At 33.7% G+C, this 26,048-nt stretch overlaps 1 protein-coding gene across 1 annotated transcript in view; it reads left to right on the top strand.

Moving 5' to 3' along the window:
• DIP-delta (Dpr-interacting protein delta) overlaps positions 1-26,048 on the top strand; it is a 687,368-nt gene that overhangs the window by 781 nt on the left and 660,539 nt on the right. The window lies entirely within an intron of this gene.

Below are 26,048 nucleotides of genomic sequence, written 5' to 3'. Positions count from 1 at the left end.
CTATTCCAGATTTACTTAACTAACAGTTGAGATTACTCGGCCTTGCCATTGTATCTCTTTATAAGTTGAAAAGTGGAGGTGATTAAAACCATCTAACCCTATTGTACCCATCGCAAAGACAGTTGGTTCTTTAATTTTCTGCAAAAGATGCATAACTATAACGAGAGCAAAACAGCAGTGAATTAATTCAGGATTTATCTTGGTAGAGAATCTCTGGTAAAAAATAAAAACATAAATTAAACCACTTTTTCCTACCAGAACATAAATCTTCACTCTAAAATGTATAATTTGTTCACTTACACAAAGAGTTAATTCCAGGGGCAATTCGTAGCTCAGTTTTTGGAAAGAATCTTATAAGCCTCGAACCTTTCTTATATACGAACATTGTCTTAGTTTGAAAAAGTATTTTAAGGACATCTTTTCATTTATAATTTCAACCGTCTATTGACGCCAATCCATCTCCTTAATGTCCTTGATAATTTCATGTTACCTATTACCACTGGCAGAACAATTGCCACACTGCGCCCCATTGAGTCTCAGCCAGTAACTTCAAGATTTGTCTTGTCGGTTTAACGAAATGTCAGATATATATATATATATATATATATATATATATATATATATATATATATATATATATATATATATATATAAAGGGAGGAGTTTTGAGACATATTATATTTATATTCAGAGCCGGACTTGTTTTATATATTTTATTTCAGTCGCATTAACTACTAATGGTTATTAGCGAAATGTTAATTTACATTGTATTATTTTACATTAATGTACAATTCATCATCATCCAGCCTTAAGAGTCCACTGCTGAACATAGGCCTCTTCCTCATGTTTCCAACCCCGTCTATCTTGCGCCGCTCTCATTCAGTTTTTATTGAGTCTTCTTAAATCGTCAGTCCATCTTGTAGGTGGTCGACCGACGTTTCTCTTGTCTTCCCTTGGCCTCCATTCCAATAACCTCTTTGTCCATCGCCCATCTGTCATTCTGGCTATGTGTCCTGCCCATCTCCATTTTAGTCTGGCTATCTTCTCGGTGATGTCAGTCACTCCGGTTCTTCTCCTGATGTCTTCGTTGGTTATTCTGTCTCGCAGAGTTATTCCTAACATGGACCGCTCCATTCTTCTCTGCGTGACTCTCAGTTTGGTAGCTGCTGCTTTTGTTAAGGTAAGTGTTTCTGCTCCGTACGTCAAGACTGGGAGGACGCACTGATCAAATACCTTTCTCTTTAGGCATGTGGGCAGCTCACTTTTAAAAGTTTCTCTCAGTTTTCCAAATGCTGCCCACCCAAGGCCGATTCTTCTCTTCAGTTCATGAGTCTGGTTATCCCTGCCAATCATAATTTCATGTCCCAGGTATTTATATCTATCTACGAGTTCTATTTCTTTTCCACCAATACTGATGTTCTGGTTGAGTACCAAATTGGTCATGATTTTTGTTTTCGAGATATTTATATTTAAACCTACACTTTCTGTAGCCACAACGAGTTCCTGTGCCATCTCTCTTGCCATACCTAGATCTTCAGCTATTATAAGTATATCATCGGCGAAACGTAAGTTGTTTAGATATTCTCCATCTATTTTTATTCCCTTTGTCATCCAATCCAACTTCTTAAAAGCATGTTCTAGCACCGTATTAAAAAGTTTAGGTGACATTGGGTCTCCTTGTCTAACCCCCCGTTCTATTTTTATGCGATTACTGTTAGTATGTAATCTGACAGTGGTTGTTGCCTGCAGGTATATTTTGTATAATAATTGAGTATATCTATAATCTAGCCTGCATTCTTTAAGCGCCTGTAATATTTTGCTTAGCTCAACTGTGTCAAAGGCTTTGTGAAAATCGATAAATATTAGAACTAGAGGTTTATTGTATTCCACTGCTTTCTCTATTAGGGTTTTTATACTTTGTAGATGGTCATTTGTTCCGTAACTTTTTCGGAATCCTGCCTGTTCCCTTGGTTGATAAGTCTCTAATTTTCTTTCCATTCTCTTAACTAGTATTAGCGTAAACAACTTATATATATATATGGCTGAGGAGGCTAATCGGTCTGTAATTCTATAAATTTGCTTTATCTCCTGCTTTGTGTAATAGAATCATAGTAGCGTTGTTCCAGTCTGTTGGAATATTGGCGCTGTGAAGGCAGATATTGAAAAGTTGTTTAATTTTTTCAAGTAATACATCCCCTCCAATTTTTAGTGCTTCTGATACTATTCCATCTTCACCCGGGGTTCGATTATTTTTCATTTTCTTCAGGGCTTCTTTGATTTCTGATTTTGTTATATCGGGCATTAAATCTGATCCTTGGTTTAATACCTCAGTTTTTAGTGTAATTGGAGGTTCCGTATTGTTATCTTTTTTTCTTGATCTATATAACTCTGTGTAGAACTCTTCGACTTTTCTTAATATTTCATCTCTGTTCGTTGTTTCTTCTCCAGTGCTGTTTCTCAGTTTGTTAATTTCTATTTTCCCTTTTTGTACGCTCCTCTTCAAAACTTTCATGTTCTTATTTTGCTCTATTGCCTGTTTTGTTTTTTCTACATTGTAGTTTCTTATGTCATTTCTTATTGCCTTTGTGATCGTCTTATTTATTTGATTTATCGCTTCTTTGCTTATAGTGTTATCTCCCGTTTTCGTGGGTTGACTCAGTTTTTCATCTTTTTTGCTTGTCGGACAATATTTAGTTTGAGCCTGTTGTATTGTGTTGACTATTTGTTTGTTCAATATATTGATGTCTGCTGTTGTGGTATCTTTCAATAAATTACCAATATATTTTTCGAACTCCTGAATGTTAGTTGGTTTTGTCCATTTCTTTGGTTGTTTCTTATTTATCATTTTGAGTCTTTCTTTTTCGGTTGATATCGTTATTTTAGCTCTTACTAACCTATGATCACTGCTTGTACTGAACTGGTTTAGCACATTTACGTCTTTAAATAATTCTTTTTTGTTTGTTAAGAAATAGTCGATTTCGTTCCTTGTTTTTCCATCAGGACTTTCCCATGTCCATCTTCTGTGTTTTTTCTTTTTAAAGAAGCTGTTCATTTGATAAAGATTGTTTTCCAAAAGGAAAGTCAGTAGTTGTTTGCCTCTATCATTTCTGCCTTCGCTTCCAAAATTTTCCAATATTATTTCAGAGGGGTCTTCCCTAGTGCCTATTTTGGCGTTGAAATCACCACCTATTATTAAGAAGTGGCCAGGATTTTCCTTGATTGCACAAGATATTTGGTCGTAGAATATTTGGACTTCTTCGTCTGGATGTCCTGTAGTAGGGGCGTACACTTGAATGAACTTTAGGATATATCTGGCGTTTATTTTGATGTTTAAGTAGACCACTCTTGTTGAGATGTACAATTACATTATGAATTTACAATTGATGGAGCAGATGAGTTTTTCGGGATACTTACAATGTTGCTTACATTACAGTTTTCATTTAAAATATTTTTTAGAACGTGTAAAAGATTGCTTTGATTTTTCTTGGGGAAATTTTACATCGTTTACTAAATGTTTTACATTTATAGTTTTCCTACATCTTTCACATTATTTTTGTTAACTTGTTGTTTAGTTATTGCATAAATAGCTTTAAAAGTCGTTTTTTTTGAAAATTAATAACAACTTTTCTAAAAATGCACAAAAAACTTTAATTTTGCTTGATAGTAGGGAGTAGGGGTAAAAGAAGCAAAAGACGAAGAGTCAGCAACCTACGATTGTTATTCTCGTATTTTCAACAGCGAATTTAATGTAGGGTTTTTTATCACGAAAACAGATCTTCGTGGCCAATGCGAATCTTTTAAAGATGTCGAAGCAAAATAAAAAGAGAACTTGTGAAATTAATAAAGCTAGCTTTTGGAATGAAGTGATGGGGAATAAAGGGGCAATAGAAATCGGATCTTGCGTTTATTAATATCTAAAAGAATTGTAAATAACCAGCCCAGAAGTTGATTTAATTATTTATTCCAATAACTGTGGGAGCCAACAAAAAAAATTTCTAATAGCCATGTACCTGTTTGATGTCAATACTTTAGACATCAATTCTATTACTAACAGGTACCTTGTTAGCGGTCACACCCAAATGAAAATGATTCAATCCACAGCATAATAGAAAAAGTAGTGAAGAGGGCAACCAAATCAGGGCCTACATACATTCCCGAGCAATACCTTGAATTAATTAGGAATGCTAAGAAAACAAGAGCTCTTTTAACCGTTAAAGAAATGGATTTCACTGAGTTTTACGATGTAAAAGCACTGTACAATGAAATGGGACTAGATTTCACCAAAAACGAGGAAGGCCGTGACTTCAAAATAACTGAAGTAATGTTACTTCAAATCTTAAAAGGGAAGATTACTTCTTGTATAAAAAAAGTTGTAAACAACCAACGTGGACGAAAGTTGATGTTTGCCAAAAAAGAAGGGGTCGGAGTTAATCCGAATTGTTTTCACCGAAATGCCAGTTGTGTAGGGCTTACTCTTCAAAAATTCCTTTAGGTGATAACAAACTAGAAGATTTGAAACATTTGCTTTTAAAACATGATCCTGGGTTTTGTAAAGCCTTTTATAATTCAATTTTTCGTTGATACTTTTTTTTTGTAATTTGAATTTTATTTTTAAGTTCCTTTTTATTAAAAATGTTTGCTTTTACTACAATTTCCAATTTGATTAATAAACTTTTTCAATGACTTTTTGTTCTTATTTCGATGTCACCTTTCAAAACTAGCTAGGTAACCAAAAATTTTACAAAATGAGTATGTATGTGGAATATTTTATCTTTAAAACTAAATTCTAAATTTTTCTGTCTAAAACTAAATTCTAAATTCTTAACTTTTCATCCCTAAATTTAATCCCCAATTACAATTACGTTATTGTTGCCTCAGTTATTTTGTGGCCGAATGAAAGTACCATGTTACAAGTTGCACTTTTTCTTGGACGGTATACAACGTAATAGGCATTTTATTAGTTATTTGTTTATTCTTTCAGAACTTCGTTTGAAATTTTTAATGTCAATGTGACAATTACGACAATTCGTACCTACTGTAAAAGGAATATAGGGGTGGAAACCTGTAACATGTCACAGCGATTGCCATTGTGTTGTATGGTCAATAAAACAATGTCGTGATTTGTATATAGTTTTTTTTGTATTTTATTGACTAGATGTATTATTAAACTGAATTAATCAAAAGTTAATAATATAATAATGATAAAAAGTTAATAATATGTCGTCACGATGTCCCCGTTGATAGCAGTGACAGTTCTTATCTACTTGCACACACTGCTATCCAATGCTACCAAGGTAAATCTACCTTGGTAACCCCTAAATCAATTTAAAAGTGCTGTCAAAACGTCAGATTCTTCACAATGTAAACTAAATAGTAAAAAATTGTTAACTACACACCACTGCCTGATAACTAAATTTGTGTATAATGAAAAACTACAATTGATCAAGTGTAGAGATTTTTAAGAACCAATATTTTTGTCGCCAAATATGTAGGATTATTTTAAAAGAATGTTCTGAACAGGAGTAAAAGCTTTTATTTATGCCAACATTATTTAGCAAACAGTTACTACCAGTAGAGCTCATACTTTTCGTATTTTAATTAGCAATGGATAGACTATAGCAAATTATGAAAACGGCGTTAATATTCACAAAGGAAAGTGTTCTATGAATTAATTTAAGGGTTTTCCCCCTTCTACCAAATAAATCACGTTTATTGGAGTAGATCCTCTGAAAGGCCTTAGAAAATTTCCCCATACTCATAAATTGAAAGAGTAATGGCTTAAAAAAAGAATCCTCTTATATAAACAATATATTCCAAGTATATAAAGTATTAGTGAGTAATATCCCAAAATAATTGCTGAATTAAACTGTCCTATTAAAATAAGTTATGTATGAACTAGGAAATTACAAAATCCCCTTAAATATATATAAGTAGTATCTCTCCATTAACAATGTGCTTCGGGGTTCTAATTTATGCATGCAATGTAAATATCTTAGATAAGCAGTGACGTAGGAAAGGAAACATTTCAGTCGATTTCGCATTTTTTTTTTTATTAATTCAATCAACCTAAATTTGTCTTTGATGAGTTTTATTGTTCGGTAAAAGATGGCGCTTTCAGATTCGTCATTTAATTTTATACAGACGGCTGTTAAGCTTGAATTATTTATTATAAAATAACATACACATCGTTTCTTTAACCCATTAGTACCCAAATTTTTTGGTGGTATTTTATTAAGTACCAGTACCATATCCGTATTTTCATCATCATTACAATCACAGCCCTCGTTGGCTGTACTACTTGATTCTAAAAAGCTCGGTCTTCCATCAATATAGGCAAAACTATTTAGTTAGTTCATTGAATCTAGTAACTGTGTAAGTTGCAAGTGGAATTTCATGTACTTCTTAAGCAAATAAAATAAGAAGTGACGTAAAATGTTACAAAGTAATGATAACATATAAAGGATTGATTCTGCTTACTTATATTGTACAAAATAGCAGTTATACGGATACCATTAATTGCTCAATTTAATTTATATGTTTGCCAATGACTATAACTAATTGTAAATCATTTTAGTATGCTAATGGAGACCGTAAAATAAATATTGTGCTCACAGATACATTTTCCGTACATGTGATAAATTTACATAATTACAAAGTATAAATTTATTTATTTTATTAATATATCAACCAATTTCATATTCAATTGCCTACAGTTCACATTGACAGCTATATTATTAACTGCCTAATTGTCGCTATATCCCAACCGTCACACTAGAAACAAATGAAATTAATTACCAGGGGTGTTGTAAATTAATTTTGTTTTAAAACCTATCAAAACATACACTATTATTTTTTACAAAATTATAGTAATTTCGTTCCAGTTTGTAGATAACTCTACTAATATTGCAAAAAAATGAACATCATACACAATCAAATTATACAGGAATTGAAAATTTTCGATGTTTCACAGTTTATTTGGTATTGCAGAGTTATATACTTAAATCATGTATGCATTATGCTCACAAAGTGGACAATATGTTTTACTAAATTTCTGTAAAAAAATTAGATTGCAATTGTGTCTAAGCTTTCCTTATTTCCCATATATAATCCCATAGAAAATGCCAATGAACCCCTAAAAATCATACGAACAAGCTTAAGGTTTGCTGAAAATGTCAATATTGGGACCCCAAAAAAGATGCAAGAGTTTTTCACTCCTACTCCGGGCTTCCCCCTAAATCACCACTTGGGGGGGGGGTAAACAAACGTTCAACATCGACTAAATATGCTTAGTGGCTTGTAAACATGTACATCCAGGTAGCACTAATGATAGAATAGTTATTCCGAAAACGTTCTGTGGACAGAACCCAGACAGTAGCCCGATATCACTAATGGAATAGTTACTCCGAAAACGTTCTGTGGTGTAGCTCGATGTATCTTCCCATCACAATACACTTCCCTACTGATAGTTTAACATTCTCGTTTATTACATTATAATATTATTTATATATTTATTATATTCTTTATTATATTAATATGTAGAATATTTTATGGCGATCATTTACTAGTATAAATTATATCATCATCATGGTCATTAACATGTTAACATATGTGTTGTGGTTCATCATTGAGTTTCAGCAGCTTGGACAGTTTGATTAATGATATTTTTGCATTGGCCTTGGTCAACTGTTATATGTGCCACACCAGTATACTGTTTCTTTAGAAAATTTTTTGTAATGTCTGCCGATCGTTGTGGAGATCTAATGCGTTGGGGCTGACTGTGATGCCTTCCTTGGAGCAACAAATGCTTCATTTTGTGATCGCTTTAATGGATATTGTTAAAGGACTTTATTGAAGGACTTGAAAATCCTTTCAAAGAAGAATGCTAACACCACACTACAGCAGAACACTACACCTATACAGAGTTTTAAAATTTCACAAAGAAAATGAACCCCTCATTCCAATTTACAGCAGCTTAAATTCTCCTTGCAAGAGACTATTAAAGTTTCTCCTAAACCTAATATCGCCTTTAGCACACCACACAACAACATTTTATTAAAAATTCAACAATTCTTGCAAAAACTTATTTTTTTTAACGTGCCCCATCCCGAAGGACATTGGCGATCATAATTGCCCATTTGACTCTATCTGGAGCCGTCCTGAAAAGTTCTATTGACGTTTTCCCACTCCATTGTCTCAGATTCTTCAGCCAGGACGTGCGTCTTCTACCCGGTCCACTTCTGCCTTCCACCTTTCCTTGTATGACCAGCCGCATCAATTCGTATTTCTCGTTTCTTAGTATGTGACCAAAGTAGCTCATTTTTCTTTTCGTTATAGTGTTGAGTATTTCTTTATCTTTTTTCATTTTTCGTAGCGTTTCCGCATTTGTTGTGTGTTGTGTCCAAGATATTTTCCACATTCTTCGATAACACTATATTTCAAAGTTAATGAGTTTTTTCTGTGTCTCCTCTGTAATTGTCCAGGCCTCAACTCCATATAACAAGAGAGAGAACACGTAGCATCTCAGTACTCTAGTTTTAATTTCGATGTTAAGTTTATCATTGTATAATATTGCTTTTATCTTATTAGAAGCACTTCTAGCTATCTCAATACGCCGTTTTATTTCCGTTTTTCTATCCCATTCTTCATTTAGTTCGCAACCTAAGTACTGATATCTGTGCACCCTGCCTAAAAGTTTTCCTTTAGCATAAACACTGTCTTCCTCAATCTTGTTCTTGCTTACCACCATGATTTTTGTTTTATTTGTATTCAGTGCCATTCCATACCTTGCCAATGCGATCAACCAAGATCTGTAGTCCTTCTCTGCTGTCCGCAAGGAGTCATCTGCGTATCTAAGATTATTCAGAAGTGCTCCCTTAATAAATATGCCTTCATTTATGTCTTCTAATGCATCTTTAAACAATTCTTCTGAATACATATTAAAAAATAAAGGGAAAAGCATACATCCTTGTCTTAATCCACGATTTATACGTAATTCTTTCAATTTTTGTTGGTCTATTCGTAGTATGGCTTTCTGATATCGTATAGATTGGCAATTATTCTCACGTCTTCGTCATCTACAGAAGTAAATAACAATTCAACCAATAAAGTCAGTTATCAGATATCACTAGACTTTTCACGAATGTGTAGAGAAAGTATTACAAATAGTAAAAGTAAAATTAGAGAGGGATGATACAAACGTTAAGCAGATAACGTAAAAAAATTAAATTTTAATAACGCTTGTATAATAAACCGCCTTTTTCTAAAATAAAAAAATATAGAAATTTAGTTCTAGGTACAAATATTTGTAGTAATATAATTGTGTACCTTATTCTCTATTTCAATGTATAAAATTTATATTTTTTTTCTTGTTTTAACAATTTTAAGAGGGTATTTAAAAAAGTGCCATTTTTATGAACAGGCTTTTAATAAAATCAAAATAATTACAAAAAAAAATCTGGTTCCACTAAAACATAAAACAGTTACTTGCACCTACATTAATAAATAAGGAAAATAAAATCTTACTCTCGAAATCCATACAGATTATTGAAACTATTACTCCAGAGTTTGCTAGTGAGAGTGCAGCTATTGCGGTTAATGTTAACCGTGGTAATAAGTACTCTTACTGTATGACACTTGATATGTATGTTGAACTGTATGTTTTCTCTTCTCTGTCAGCAACGACAGGATTCGGCAGCTACAACCGAGTGAGCTTTTTGGATACCTAGGCCGAAGGTACAATGCATGCGGACAGACCAAGGTAGCTTTCAGGGAGTTAAAGATCCAACTTGATCGTATTCAACGAGATGGGCTGAAACCAGTGCGAAAACTGCATGTCCTGAAGTCATACCTACTATCAAGATATGTTGACAAGCTGCACAGAGTCCTACCATCACGATGAAAACGCTGAAGGGTGTTTGAAGGCCATGCGCATAGTCGTACGGAAGGTTTTGTCTCTCAATCGAACGTCCGATGCCTTTATACATGCTTTTACAAAAGAGGGTGGTCTGGACGTCATGACCATGGCCATGCACGTCCCGACTGTCATTAGGAGCAGAGTGACAAAATTTATTAGCTCAGAAATCGAAGATACCGAAAATACTCTCTCTCTACTATACATGTGACGTCTCTGGGAGAAAACCTTGAAATAGGCTGAAACAACAGCTGGCAGTTCAGCATCGATCGCACGTGAGTTGGGCAAGAAGTTTGAAGTCGGCGGTAGCGGTATCGGTTTTTCTCAGGGCTCTTTACACTGAGAAAGCTCTGCCTAAATTAACAATCCAGCAAACATTTTTTACATTTTGTGCAAGAATATCTTGTTCTTCGATTTTTTTAGTGCTGCAGTACGTACATCGTCCATGAGTTTAATTCTGGGGAGCAGCATTCTCAGTTTCTATTCCACTTATTTCAGAAAGAAGGAAATGGATTATCCTGGGAATGGTTTTCTGTAGTGCCCGTCAACGAACATTTGGGTTAAGTAATTAAAATTCTAAATTTTCTTCTAACGATTTTTGTTTGAGTACTCGAGGTATACGTATACTTCGTATACGTATAGGCAACGTACCTATTTATTCCAGCAATATTCAAGACACTGTAAAAAATGATCATTAGCCAACTTTGGTCTATTTTTTTTAAGTATAACCATTGGCACACAACACAACACTTTAAAGAACATACAACATTTTTAGCAAAAACTTGCAGAACCGTATTATATCTCCAACAACATGCTAGTTATTTTTGATAACACCAACCTATTCACTAATTTGCCCCTGAAAAATACTTAAAAATAACAAGAGCAAAACTAGAAAATGCCGATACAAGAAGTTATTCTTTAAAATGTTGTGCGTGGGATGAAACAACCTGAATTTTTCTAATTTTCAAATCGATGTTTTCAGAGCAACAGTCAATTACATAATATACTCATGTATGTAAATTGAACTCAATTTGTAGATTGAGCATAAAACATTCCAAGGTATCAAAATTAATTTAAATGGAACACAACTTGCTTGCACATATTAAATTATCCATTACGAATATCGTGCTGACGTTTGGAATTGGTAAGCACGTAAGGGCCATTGATTAAATTAATACGAATGTGTCGATGAACATCACGACTGAGTGTTATAAATTTAGAATGGGATTACTATTTGTATATCCTCATGCGATGGCTGTTTTTTGTAATCAAACTAGTCAATATGAAAATAGTCTAATAGTATAAATAATGTGATATAGAAAATTAGCAGGACGCTATTTTGAGCAGTCATGACTAATTTTCTTTGTTAGTAATTCGGACGGATTCTGAGGAGGGACAAAATTTTTTATAAGAAAACCAAAACAACAATAACCTATAACCCAAAAACACTATTCATGTATATCATTTTTAATTTGACTAATAAACTTTTCCCATGATTGCTGAAAGAGTTTCTTTTAAGAGAATATTTAATTTCAATCCAAAGGCAAACTGGACGGTTTCTTCGACGAGTTGCAAGAAGAATTGATAAATCTTAAACTGAAACCAATACCAAAAAATTATGAGAATAATGTTGAACTCGTTAAAATGGTATCCAGGATGTATATTCCAAGAAGTTGGTAGACAGAATATGTAGCAGCATTGAAAGCGAATTAAAATTCTTACTTCAACAATATTAAAATGCGTATGATAAAGACCTATTATCAGATTAAATAGTTGGCAAAGAACTTATGCCAGCGATATCTAACTCCACAACCAAAAGATGGAGCAACCTGCTGAAAGAACTAGACATGACAAAAAATATCAAGAGGCTTTGAAAGTCGAGATATAACTGACAGCATGGAAAGAAAACTAGTATTTATTAAAAAACAAGAGGCAAAGTTACAGATCACATAATAAAATTGAGAAATTTGTTTTATGAAGTTACGCATTGGGAGTTGAGATGAATAGCTTTCGATTTTACAGAAGCAAATCATTTGAAATACAGATTCAATAAAAACAAGAAACAAAATAGCAAAGAATGGCTACGAGGATACGAGGAAAAGTCTGATATAACAAACCTTCAGAAAAAATCGAGAAAGTTTATGACAAAATATGACAAAAATAAGTCGGTGTTGACACCTCAACTGAATGTAGACGGAAAATTATCATCTAATGTGCTTTTAGTGCTTCTGATTCCTACGTCCCTATAATGATTATTATATCCTAGGAAACGGTAATCTTTACATTTAGAGACAGCTGGTCTAATAGGATGTACATAATAATATGCATGTTCAGACAACGGACGATCAAACGATTTGTTATTCTTGAAATGGCATTTACAGAGCTATGTAAAATCAACTGGGGCATATCTAGTTTTGCTGGTATTGGACAATCATTAGAGTCATAATATAATTGGATATTATTTATAATTTTTGCAAAAACATACATTGTTATTCTCACAATACAATCACATACGTCGAACCACCTCCAGCCTTAGATTTCATATTTTTTGGGAATTAGAAAAGCTCTCTTTGCTACTTATAATTCTCATATGATTTCGACTGCACATAAGACGATCACTGTGTACATAAAGATAGAAATGTAAAAGGAAATATTAGGTTTCACCACAACCGGAATATTTCCTTTCAACCCCACTAACTTATTGAAGAAAAAATTTGCACCAGTTATAGAGTTTAGGGAACTTGTTTTAGAGGCCAAACGAGAAGTAAATAAAAAAAATTGAATTAACATCGCTACTGCGAAACAGAAATTATCGACATTAAGAGCTTCTGCGGTGCAGACACCATCAACATCCACAACTAATCCTGGTCCTTTACCTTCATATTCAGGTATCGTTAAAGTATCACATGAAGCACCTATCCCGAAGAAACTATTTAAAAGTCTACTACAAAAACAAAGAAACAAGAATCAGAAATTTGGACTGCAACACCAGTAAGAATATTCTCCTGGACAAAAAAAGCTAAGCGAGATGCGAAAACTGAAAAGCAAGCGAGGAGAGAGCAGAATGATGAAGTGAAATTTAAAAAAAAAACTGAAACAAAAAATTAACGTTGCTACAAATAATAAAACCACGAAAACAAAGACGTCTTTAAGATGAAGATTATTCTGAATCATCCACAGAAACGGATTCTCTGTATCAAATGAAGTATTTATCGTATGTGATGAATTTCGAAAAGATATCGCTGTATTGGGTGTGGAGTATGGGAACATGTAGTTTGTTGTAGTTGGAAGTCAGCTGAAAGGTAAAAACCTGTTAAGTATATTAATAATGTGTTATACTATTTTTAAGATTATTAAAAATTGTTTCAATTATATTTATTTTTTTTTACTTTTTCAGCTTCAATAACATGCACGATAGTGCCCCACTGCTAAGCCTCACCTGGTGGGGCAATACCGCGTGTTGCGTATTTGTACAATATTTTATTAATATATATTTTATTTCTATGGCCTGCGTAGCGCAAGCGGTAGGATGCTTGACTCGCAAGCCGGTGGTCCGGGGTTCGAATCCCACCGCCGGCAAGAACATCTAGACATTTTAAAAATGTCTATAGGCCCCAGGTCGACTCAGCCTGAATAAAAATGAGTACCTTGGGTAAAACCAGGGGTAATAATAGACGGTTGAAGCGTAGCACTGGCCATGTTACCTTCCTTGTATACCGTAGGCCCTAGATATAGCCGACTACCCTGCTATACTCCCAAAGCCGCGACAGCGGTATAAAACGGGAGACTATTATTATTTTATTTCTTTAATTCTTATAACATCTTAAGTCAAACATATTTGTGCCAACTTTTATAGTGTAAAATGTAAATTTCTTGTATGTTTTTGCTTAGCCGCGCCATATTACCCCTCTTATCCCTATTGAAATTCAGGGAGATATTATTGAAAAATACAATATACGAGCAATATACTATAAGCATAAATATTTCGTATTGTTTTTATACTCTGTTAATTTTGATTTAAGCTTCGTGTACTTTTTATAAAACTATTTTAAATGATATATTTAACTTTGCTGACATAAAAATTTGTAAATAATTGTTTTTTATATGTACTAAGTAATCTTCCTTTTTAAAGCAGCCGTGAAAGTGTCTTCTATATGAAAAGTTGCCTATTTCTTCTGCATCACTGACCTCTTATATTTGAACAACCGGTGCTGATACATTTGTCAGGCTCAAAACATTTTTCACGGTAGTGTATATACGCGTAGAAAATGCCATATATAGCGGTTTCTCTCCGAAAGCAGTAAAACCTTTTTATTTCTTATTTATACGTGGGTCCTTTATTCCTGACAGTTGGAATGAATTGCTTGTCTTACGATTCTTACACATGGGGATAGAATATTAGTTACTAAATTACATACCAAGGTTCGTCACTCTATGACGTCATTCTTAGAGTAACTTGCAAAACATTGCCGCTGTAACATAACTTCTGATGTTTTTTTCTAGGAAGGACAGGTAACAATAAAGTCGAGATTTTGCTCCAAAAATTAGTGTAGAGGAATAAGAGCAAAAAAATAAACGGCTAAATGTATTTATATTTGCTTGGATATTAAAATATATAAATGAGGAACTAAATAAAGAAAAAAGGAAAAAAAAATGATTTTAACACGTTGATGGGTGTATGTAGAGCTAATTTTTTATGCATCACTGCTCAATATAAATTAGTATGTGCGTAATCAATAAAATTGTTAATTGTTAACCAATATTGGTCGTTTAAGTACCGTTTTACCCCATTCGGTATTCTTGATTGTGCCTTGGTATTAAAATGATACATATACCGACCTGCATGCATAGCAATAGCAATTGAATACTGAGATGTAATTTATTCAGGTAAAAGAGGAAGTGATCTAATGTGTCTTTACCATGGATCCAAATGACAAAGGTGTCATCAACGTACCGTAACCAGCAGATGGATTTGAGATTTAATGATGACAGGGCTATTGTTTTGAAATGTTCCATGTAAATCTCAGCTATTACGGGAAAGAGGGGAGATCCCATTTGGGCACCTTTGATTTCACGTTGAAAATAAGGTTGAAATAAAAAGTATTAGACATGCAATGTTTTATAAGAGATAATGAGTCTTGGGGATTTATTGTTTAGAGTCCAAGATGAAAATGGTTTCATCAATAGGAATGTTAGTGAATAAAAAACAATGTCAAAACTAACTAGCATATCTAAGGGTGAAATAGAAATGTTTTTCAGAAGATCAATAAAATGGAAAGAATTTTTGATAAAAGAGCGTTTTCATCTAATGGTTGTAAGGATAAGGCGAGATGTTTTGCCAGTTTCTGACTGGAGCAGTGGTATGCACTGATGATGGGTTTTAGGGGTACATTAGGCTAACGGATTTTGGGGCTGTATATTCTTGGAATTCGGGATGATTTTTAATGGGTATAAGAGATTTTTTGATATCTGGAGTTAGAGTAGACTTACTTGTGATGAATTTGGTCGTTCTGTCTAGATATGTGATGCGATCATTTGAGACGCGTTGGTATTCTATGGAATCGAGAAGTACTAAAATTTTGTCAAAATATTTAGAAGAGTTGAGAAATATCGGTGCCATTACCTTTGTCGTCCGAAAGAATAACAATGTCAGGGTTTTTATACAGTTCTTTGACGGCAAGTGTTTCTAAAATACTAATATTTGACGGTGGGGTTTGGAAGTACGGAGAATTCTGGCGACATCTTGTCTGGCAACTTTGGCTAGGTCGAAAGGAAGATGAGAAATAGTTTCATAAGTTTGACAAATAATTTTCTCAGTTGATCTCAACTGAGGAAAGAAGAGTGACAGAAAAATTGAAGCCTTTTGATAAAGCTTTAGTAGCTGAATGGGATATGTGAATATCTGAGAAGTTGGGTGCAACAGTAGAAGGTTGTTGATTCGAAATGGGCTGTGGATTTTGCTGACAGATAAGTTGGTCCAGTTTGCGTTTCTAGGTTTAGATTTTGTTGTCAGAAACATGTTGGGCTTTTTAGTGAGAGAGACGATGAATGTGTCCAATAATAATAAATGGATATTTTAAGAGTGTATGTTATTGTATGTTTTGAAAAGTTGGGAATTTGTTGTGTCAGTTGCGTCGGGTGAAATTAATTGAATTTCGAAGAATCGAGAAACCAGTTGCTCTAAGAATATATATATATATATATATCTTCTTCTTAGAGTGCCATACCATATCCCTACGGAACGTCGGCGACTACCATGCTTATAATATTTTTATACTGATCTCGGTCTTGCGCCACGTGTAGCAATTGGTCCGCTGTCAAACCTGTCCACTGCCGCAAATTCCTCAACCAAGAGATTTACTTCCGTTTCTTCCGTCCTATCCATTTCTTTCCTTCGATTTTACCGTTGAGAATTAGCCAAAGGAACTCATATCTTGGTCCTCTGATTATATGTCCAAGATATTCTAGTTTACGCCTCTTAATAATATTTAATAGAGTTCGTTGATGTCCCATTCTTCGAAGAACTTCTTCGTTTCTGGTTCTGCTAGTCCATGGAATTTTTAGTATCCTTCGATACAACCACATCTCAAACGCCTCGATTTTATTCATGATATCGGCGTTTAAAGTCCAAGTTTCACATCCATACAAAAGTACAGACTACACGTAACATCTTGTAAACTTTTCACGGATTTCCAAATTTAATGAGTTATTGGATAATAGAGGCTTGAATTTTTGAAATGAGTTTCTTGCCTGTTCAATTCTACATCGAATTTCGAAGGATGGATCTAGATTTTGGGTAATCCAACATCCAAGGTATTTGAATCTCTGAACTCTCTGCAGCGGTTGTTGGTTTAATATCAGTTGGGTTGCGCCGATATCCACTTTACTGGTCACCATGTATTTAGTTTTATCGATATTTATCGACAGTCCCCAATTTGTGCATTTCATGTCAACTCTATTGATTAGCTCTTGCAGATCGTCGATGTTTTCAGCTAGAATCACAGTATCGTCGGCGTACCGTATATTGTTAATTATTTCTCCTCCTATGATAATTCCTTTTTGATCTTTTAAAGCTTCCCTAAATAGATTCTCAGAATACACGTTAAAGAGGGTGGGAGATAGTATACAGCCTTGTCTTACGCCTCGTTCAATACTGATTGGCTTTGATTCTCTGTTGTTGGTATTAATAATGGCTGTTTGGCAACAATTTTTAAGGATCCATGCTTATTGTTGCATATAGATCAGCTAAACTCTACAGCATATCACCACCAGACAATCAGAGCTTTAGAGTCATCAGAGAATACTCATAAACATTTAATATAGCTTAGGGTTTAGTTGGTAACATTCCCCACGAATATAAAAACCATGACCTCTCATAAACGGTTAATAATTTTTCAGTTATTTTTTATTTTGTAGGTAAAATATTTTATAGAGGTATACTATAATTATTTATCGTAAATTAGTTGTTTATAAGTAGCTAATATTATTTATTAAGAGAAGAAAGTAAATTATTACTCTTTCTTCTTAAAGTTCCATCTCCTATCGGAGGTTGGATATCATAACGGCTATGGTCACATTGTTGGCTGCTACTCTGAAAAGTTGTAGTGAACTACAGTTAAACCATTCTCTAAGGTTCTTCTGCCAGGAGATGCGTCTTCTTCCTATGCTTCTTCTTCCTTGGATCCTTCCTTGCATAATAATTCTCAGCAGCTCAATATTTTAAAGTTTTTAAAGTTTTCGAAATTATTTCAAATAATTATTAGTTTTCCCTTTTACCATTTTTTTCGGGAGGAGATGTAAAGTAACAATAAGTGTTTTATATTAAAACACCAATGGCAATAATTTTTTACGGCCATCAAATCTAACGACTACGCAGAAATATATGTGTAACAATGACCTAGATATTAGATATTAATTTGAATTCGCATGTAAAGTAAGGTTAATATTATTATTGCTGTGTGTATAGAGGATTGGTGTCAGGGTATGTATCAATAAATCTAGTTCAAATTATTATTAAACGATGCAACGATGTGTTAAATTTGTTTACGAGTAAAATAAAGAAGATCGCTGGTCCCACCTGCGGCAAGTGTCTAAATCACTCTAGTACCAACATCACATTGTCTGGTACTTCCAGCACTGTTTCCAACAAAAATTGCATAGCAATTTATAGCAATTCTAGCTATAAAGGAGAAGCTTACTTTTGATGCCTTAGTTCATTTTATTTAAACTAGCAAAATAAACTGTAAATAATATAGTAGTTCTTTTCATAACAATAGTTTCAATTGTATACAAAAATTGTTTATATTTCTAGAAAACATTAATGGTGTAAACAAAAACTTCCAAAAGATACTTCTGTCGTACTTCCTAAAGGTTTTTCAAGAACAAATTAAGCAAAAAATAATTAAAACCCTAGTTTTTTTTTTACTTTCAGCTTCAATAAAACCGTCTAAAATGGACCCATCTTGCAATAATGACGTTACTGGTGATAAATTCCAAGTAATTTAGTAACTTATATTGTGTTTCTTAACGTACAAATTGGGAGACAGACAATTCATTTTAGCTGTCAAGAATAAGGGATATGTGTGTAAATAACAAACACGACGAAATTTAGGAAAGAAAAGGTTTACAAGGGAAATATTGTACCTTAGTGGAAAAGTTTCGTCTCAACAAAACAATTGGGGCATTGCGACATTCTTGCTAACGTCCATTTTTACGGTATGATATGAAAAATAATGAGAAATGTGCAGGGTTTAATATTTAATTTCACTATTTTCCTCTAAGGAAGAACTTCTAATAATATTTTGGTAAGAAAATAAAGAATTACATTTTATAATATAATAAGAGAATAACAATTTCTAAAAAATACTTTAATTTCTTTTATACACTCTGGGCCAAAATTAACCGGCCACCTTAAAAATCGGTAATTTTTGATTTCTTATATCTCCTAAACCTGTTGTCCGATTTAAGTGATTTTGTCAATATGTTAGCCTTATTCCTTGACAATATCTTTATAAACATTGTTGCTAAATAGGTAAATTTTCATTGTATACCGGGTGTACGAATCAAACTATGTTTTTTTCTTAAAGTTTGCATCGTACTGTGGAATATTCTAGCATTTGTAGAATACTGAAATTAAATCGTAACTATAGACTCATGCTTTCTCAACATTTTGTTTTTTGATTGATTCACTTGTGTTGGATAACACAAAAGTTAGATGTTTTAACAACTAGACATGTTTTTTATTAATTTTTATCTTCGCGGAAGAGAAAAAAAATCTTTTTGGAAAAAAGTCATTTGTTACAGTAAAAATTCAATAAATAAAATTTTCGAAGAAAATTCAAATTAACAATATTTGGGTGTCAATATTGGGTATTGCCGCCTCTAGCCCTTAGGACATCTTGGAGCCGGTTTGGCAATCCATTCATGATATCCTGGATATCAGATTGGGAGACATTGTGCCACTCTTCTACCGCAGTTGTCTTCACCTCTTCAAAGGATGCAGGGGCTGGTACTCTTGTCCTTACCCATCTTTTAAGGTTGTCCCAAATATGCTCAATTAGGTTAAGATCGGGATTGTGTGCTGGCTATGGTAAAACTTGAATCCCGACCTCATTAAGGTACTCACGGGTAGATCTTGCTGTATGGCAACGTGCATTGCCATGCATTAGTCTGAAGTTATCACCAATGAATGGTGCAAAATGCATGTCATGGTCTTGGAGAACTTCTTGCACGTATACTTGGGCATTCACACTGCCTCTACCGAACATAACAAGATCAGTGCGCGCTTCGTAAAAAATACCTCCCCAAATCATTATTGAACCTCCTCGGTAAGACACTGTTTTGGTTATAGCGCATGCAGCAAACCTTTCATTTTGACGTCTATAGACACGTTGGCGTCCATCTGGACCTTTGAGGCTATTCTGCTCTCATCTGAGAACAGTATATTCTTCCATTCCGCTATAGTCCAATTGAGTAACTGTGAACTTCTGGATTAACGTTATAATTTATTTTAATATAACGAATGTTCCATTTTTTGTTTGTTTGCCTAATTTTTTATAAACAATATATTGAATGCAAATGTACTGACCATTTTTGATCTATAACTAAAAATACTCTTATTTTTGTTTAAAGTTTAAATTATTTCAAAACAATGAATTTTTTTAAGAAAATCCTATTAAATTTTTTTTTTATTATTTTTTATGACAAAATTAATGTTTTCATTGTTTTTTTTTATGATTTTCAGAGGTTGGGATACGGTTAAACCCCACGTCACCGTTTATGTCAAGATTATATCACGTCACCAGTTGAGGGTCAAATAAAAAAATTTTACTTCTATTTTATTTATTTGTTCCCTGTATATTTCAAAGCTGCAAATTTTTTATAAAACCTAATAACGTTGTGTATAAAATAAAAAATCAGATCCACAGGAAAATTGAATTCTTCGAAAAAACCTTTACTATTTACCAAATTTACAAAGTCTTACAAAGTTTTCAATTCATATTTATAACACTGATTATAGAATTGGGATACGTTCAAAAAGGAAATTCTTTCAGGCCAGTGCGGTCGAGCCTGTAAAGGAAGGTAGAGCTAAAATTGCCTTCGCTGATCAAAAAATGTCATCGCCATTTTAGCTCAGACCTCGATCCGGTTGATTTTGTGATTTTCGACTAAATATTTTTTCAGTAATTGGTAAGATATAAAAGGCAAAACTTCATCAGCTGTATGATCACGTTGAAATGTCATTAAGGTAGGGTGGGATACAATATGGGTAGTAGAAGGGGACAGGAGATATAGAAAGTATGAGGTAAACCTCTCAAAGGAGATTACAGAATCGATTTCGCTCGGGAGCGAGGAAAAAGGCAGTCCTTTTCCACTTTATGTGCTTGTTATTCTATCCTTCATATTTCAAGTGACCACTTAATGCGTTTTATCAGACCAATATCAGATTGCTTTCTATAAACATTAAACATGTTTTTGCTATATTTACACGTCTCTCGTAATAAGGTATAGCTTTTATTTTTGTTCTGTTTTAAAACATAATATGAAATAAATTTTAGTAATATAAAAATACATTTATCTTTTAAAATAGGTATAACAAATAATATACAAGGTGATTTTTCTTACACCATTTAACAAACTATCCTTTATAACGTTATAGCAACAAGAAAGAATTCCTGTAGCGAGCAAAAGTTCAGCTATTTTAATATAATCTAATCTAAAATGTTAATTATTACAATTTAAATGTTAAAAAAGCATAAGATAAAATGCTCACTGTCTAAATTAGGTCTAATACAATTGGGTGCTTAATTACCCTTTCATTCGACCTAAGATGTCTATTGACTCATTCCTTTGTTTATGTACCCCTCCAGGCGATAGTGTCCTGTTAGGAGACCTACAAAATTCATAGATCATTCCTATACATGTATCTAGTAGATCATTCGTTCCACCCAGTCCTATATTGTTCTTTTACCTTTGCTTTTTGCTGCTAACGAAATGTTCTGGACCTAGGAAGGTTTCTTTTGCCCGTCCTCTGACAAGGAGGCCCGGTTTTTCGTTCCGTTCAATATCAGTATGTCCAAGCACCCAGAGTAAAATTTTTTATAGATATGTCTCTGCAGTTTTTCTTTATTAGTTCTTACAGGCACATCTCTATAGCATACATTTCTGCTTGGAAGACAGTAGAGTGATTACCTATGTTTTCACTAAGGCGTAGCTGTGGTTTCCCTTCGTATACTCAAGTTCCTAGTTTTTCATCAGTTTTAGAGCGTCTGTATACCAGGATTGATCTACCATTACAAGATTCGTTTTATTTGATTTAAATTCGTCCTTTCCTGGAAGAGGATGCTAAACGACTTTTCGAAATTAAATTTAGGTTACACTGTATGTGGTACCATTTCCAACTAAGTGATTTTGGTGTCTACTGGTGTCTTGGTACATCTATATATGTAATCAAGTAAGATCTCTATGGGGGTCGTTGGGGTAGTCGACATCGTTAAACCTTATTCAACTTTTTTTTCGTGGTCTTTATTGGCATTTAGACCACCATATCAGAACGCCATACGTAATTATAGGTCTAACTACAATTAGATATAACCAGTACATCTGTTTGGGTTTCATGGGGGACATGTCCTAAGAGAGAGCTGTGCTTTGTTGAATATTCTTTCGAAATGGACGTTCCATGTTAGCTGCTTATCTAGTATTACACGTAGATGTTTCACATTAGTCCCCTCTCTGATAGTTTCTCCATACAGAGCGATATTATCTAGGTTTTTTCTCCTTGTAAAACTGACTAATACTTTTGTAGTAATGTATTACTAGGATTGGCAAAGTTTTTCCCTATCGCAACACTAAGTAAGGATTTTAAATGTTTTTTGGTGTATGCTAGATAGGGAATTACCATATTCTCCTCTTAAAATAATTACTAGATTATCCGCATAGGCCTGCTTTTCTACTTTTTGTAAGTCAAGGAGCGAGATTAAGTCATCCAGTAGGAGTAACCACAGTAGGGAGAAAGCAATCCCCCTGTTAGTACCTTTAGCCGTATTTGCCAAAATCTCTTCTCCTTGCAGATCTGTTAGAATTAGCTATTTTCCAATACAGATTTTAAATAATCTGGATAGCCTTTTTTTAAATCCAGTTTTATTGACTGTATTTATCATTGTTTTTTTCTATCAAAAGTTGCATAACGATGATTCGTTTCTAGTGAATTATTAGGTGTATTACTCTAATTTATTTTTTATTAATAATTGAACGCCATGACTGTCCTGTGGATCGTTGTTTGTAGATCTCGAATAGTAGAACGCTGTGTTTTCTTGTTGACATATTCTGTTTCTGGGCCATCCTGGTTCACTGATTTTAAAAATATCAACATTCACCGCAATATTTTCTTTACGAAATTATCTTCTTTTCCTGTGTACATTCTATCTAGAAACTATACTCCTTAATTTTGACATGTCAAGCCAGGGGTTCTTCGCACTCTTGAATTAACTATTGGCAATATGAACTACCAGATGGCGGATTAGTTGTATAGCTTATCCTTGCTGTCCCATCTGTGATTTCAGTCCTGGCATGAAGTATCATCACATTTAAAGCCCACCAGGGCCAGACCTTGCAGTGCTTCGTTACTACATCTAAAAGCAGGGACTACCACTTCCGCTGGCCTGCTTCTACGCTGTCAGCACCGTTGTATGTACCCGTAACCCTCGGCAGGGATAAGCAGTATATCCTAAGGAACTGAGTTCCCCAATTTAAACTTTGCCATACTTTAAATCATAAATGTTTACCCTCGCATACTGAATGCTACAGATAGAAATTATAAACATATACAACAGAAAAGGTGATGAGTATGTGTGATACTATTCCCAAACTCCCAAAATATAAATATTAAGAGGATTAAAGGAAAAAGAAGTTACAAGGACAACAAAAGAAAAAAAACTTATAAAACCTGCACATATATTAACATTAACATCTTGCGGCTCATCACTAAGCCAAAATAGACGGCAAAATTATTGTCGGAGGAAGATGAATATATTTGTTGAAGAACCCAACATAATGGTGTATTTTTGGCTTAAAATAACTTTTTCAGGCAGTTGTTTTGAAAGTAGAAATAATCTTAACTATCCTTAATCTTCGTAACGGCAAGAAAGAATGAGAAGATACTAATAATAAACATTGATAACAACCACTAACCAGATATGTCTGCTTCACAGCTGAATATATGAGAATACGCTATCGATACGGAATTTATCAATAGATACAAAAATTCTTATTTAGAATTATTAAACAGAAATAACTTCTTGTTTTGAAACTTCTCTCCAAACTTCGTTTTGCGACTGTAAATAAATAAGGAGCGTTTGTTTTGTATATACTTGAAGGTGGATTTATATAGAAGCACATGCATTCTGATCGATTTTATATTTTCATTTCTGCGTTGCATTGTTGCAGATAACCCAAAAGAGCTTATACAGTAAAGTTCTTATTTTATAAAATGTTTTATGTTCCTACTATTTTATTCAAATTTCTTTTTAGTAGATTTCGATCCGTAACAACAGATACTCTACAACCAGCTGTCATCTACATGTATTTTAAGACTGTTTCCCATTTGTAAACTATATGCCAAGTGGAGATTTATTGAATTTTTAAACCTTAATTCTACAATACAATTTTAAGTATTTTATAAAGAATTTCAGTTAATACACATGGAATATTCTATAATCTCTAGTGAAGCGGTCGGTAAATTTTTAGGAAACATAGAAATATTTTCTATGGTGGGAAAATTAAACTTATAAACAAAAATAAAAGCGATTATTACCCTAATAATATGTACATCTTATCCAGTATTTACAATATATTAGAGTCTTATTTATTTTTTCTGCCAACGCTCCGCTTCTGCACCGCTTACTTTATGGGACTTCATCCGCTACTGGTATACAATAATTATTCTTTACGTTCCTTTTTGCATACGAAGTAAGACCTGATTCCTCTTGACAAATATTGAACTGACTGCGACGTCCCATAAAGACAGTCAACATTTACTAAATGTGAAGAAACAAATGGACGCTATGGACAAACATTCGATACTAAGAACAGCTCAAGATAGAGAGCAAATTGCTGTAGTTATAGCCAACCTTCAGTAATAAAGAAGGATTTTAAGAAGAAGAAGAAACTAAAAATCACAATCTTACCAGGTACTGATCCTAAACCAATAACTCTCCATGTTTTTCCTTCGTTCGATTGTTCGCTGTCTCCGATTAAAGTAGCTTTGGCTTGTTAACCTCTTATTCTCTTGCGACTTATCTTAGATACATTTGGATTCACAATAATATTAGCTGAATCGTGTTGTTGCGAAATAGGAGCAGTGTTTACATAAATTGATGACTCTTGTACAATAAAACTTTCTAACTGATTTGAAGCATCTGAGTTACTTGGATCACTATTATATACTGGTACGTGTTCTTCATTACCAAAGGAGAAAAATAAAACTAGAAAGTTCTATACCATCCTAAATAGAACAAGAAAAGAATTCAAACCACGGTTGACGATGTGTAGAGACAAAAATGGACATATAGCTAGAACCAATGACGCAGTACAAAGCAGATGGGTTAAGAACTTTAAAGAAGTACTTGGTACGGAAGTGGAAATGGTATGATGCGTTACCCCAAAGGCCAAAAAATAACACCCACGTAGAACCTCCTTCAATATTAAAAGTGAGAGACCCAATGACACGCCTCAAAAATAACAAGTCCCCAGGAGGGGTAATATGGAGGTAACAGCATTATGCACCAAATCCACAGCTTAATCCACAGACCTTTTTAGGTCAAAGCCTTTAAAGGAAAACAAATATCAGACGAATAGTGCACTGAAATCATATATCCCCTGCATAAACAGGGAGATTTGTTGGAATGTAAAAATTATAGGGGTAGTACAAAACTTTAGCATGGATCACTATAATTTTTAGGTAGTAAATGAGTTTACCTATCTGGTTTCTCTCATAACAAGCGATAATGACACTTCTGAGGAAGTAAAACGAAGGGTGCTGATAGCGAACAAATGTTATTTTAAACTAAATAAGCAGCTAAAAAGCAGACATTTAAGCCAAAAACCAAATTAATAATATACAGCACACTCATCCTACCAGTGCTGATATATGGGTCAGAACCATGGTCCATCTCTAAAACAGCTGCAAATTGTCTGCTCGTCTTCGAAAGGAAGATACTACTCAGGATAATGAGCGCAATCTGTGAGAATGGTATTTGAAAAAGGCGATATAATTTCGAATTGTACGAGAAGTATAACGAAATAATTAACGGTAGAGATGTAATATCCTTCATAAAAATAGGTAGGCTTAGATGTGCTGGACATGTGTCAAGATATAACCGTCCATTTGAATTGTCAACCTTCAAAAGGAGACGGTGCAGTAAGAAGAAGATGTTATGTCGGTAACTTCAAAACGAAATTAAGAAAGAAATATAAGTTAATTTTTATGAAGCAATAAAAAACATAGTATTAACATACGGAAAGGAAAATTGAATATTAACAAAAAAAATGGATCAGCAGCACCTACTCATTAGGATGATGTCTTCAGCACTAAAACATCGCCCCATAATTGCTATAAAAGAAACAAGCATTAGTGAACAAT

Source organism: Diabrotica undecimpunctata, chromosome 10, assembly GCF_040954645.1.
Source record: "Diabrotica undecimpunctata isolate CICGRU chromosome 10, icDiaUnde3, whole genome shotgun sequence".
Lineage (NCBI taxonomy): Eukaryota > Metazoa > Arthropoda > Insecta > Coleoptera > Chrysomelidae > Diabrotica > Diabrotica undecimpunctata.
The sequence above is the reverse complement of the archived record's forward strand: the minus strand, read 5'-3'. Positions and strand labels throughout refer to the sequence as shown.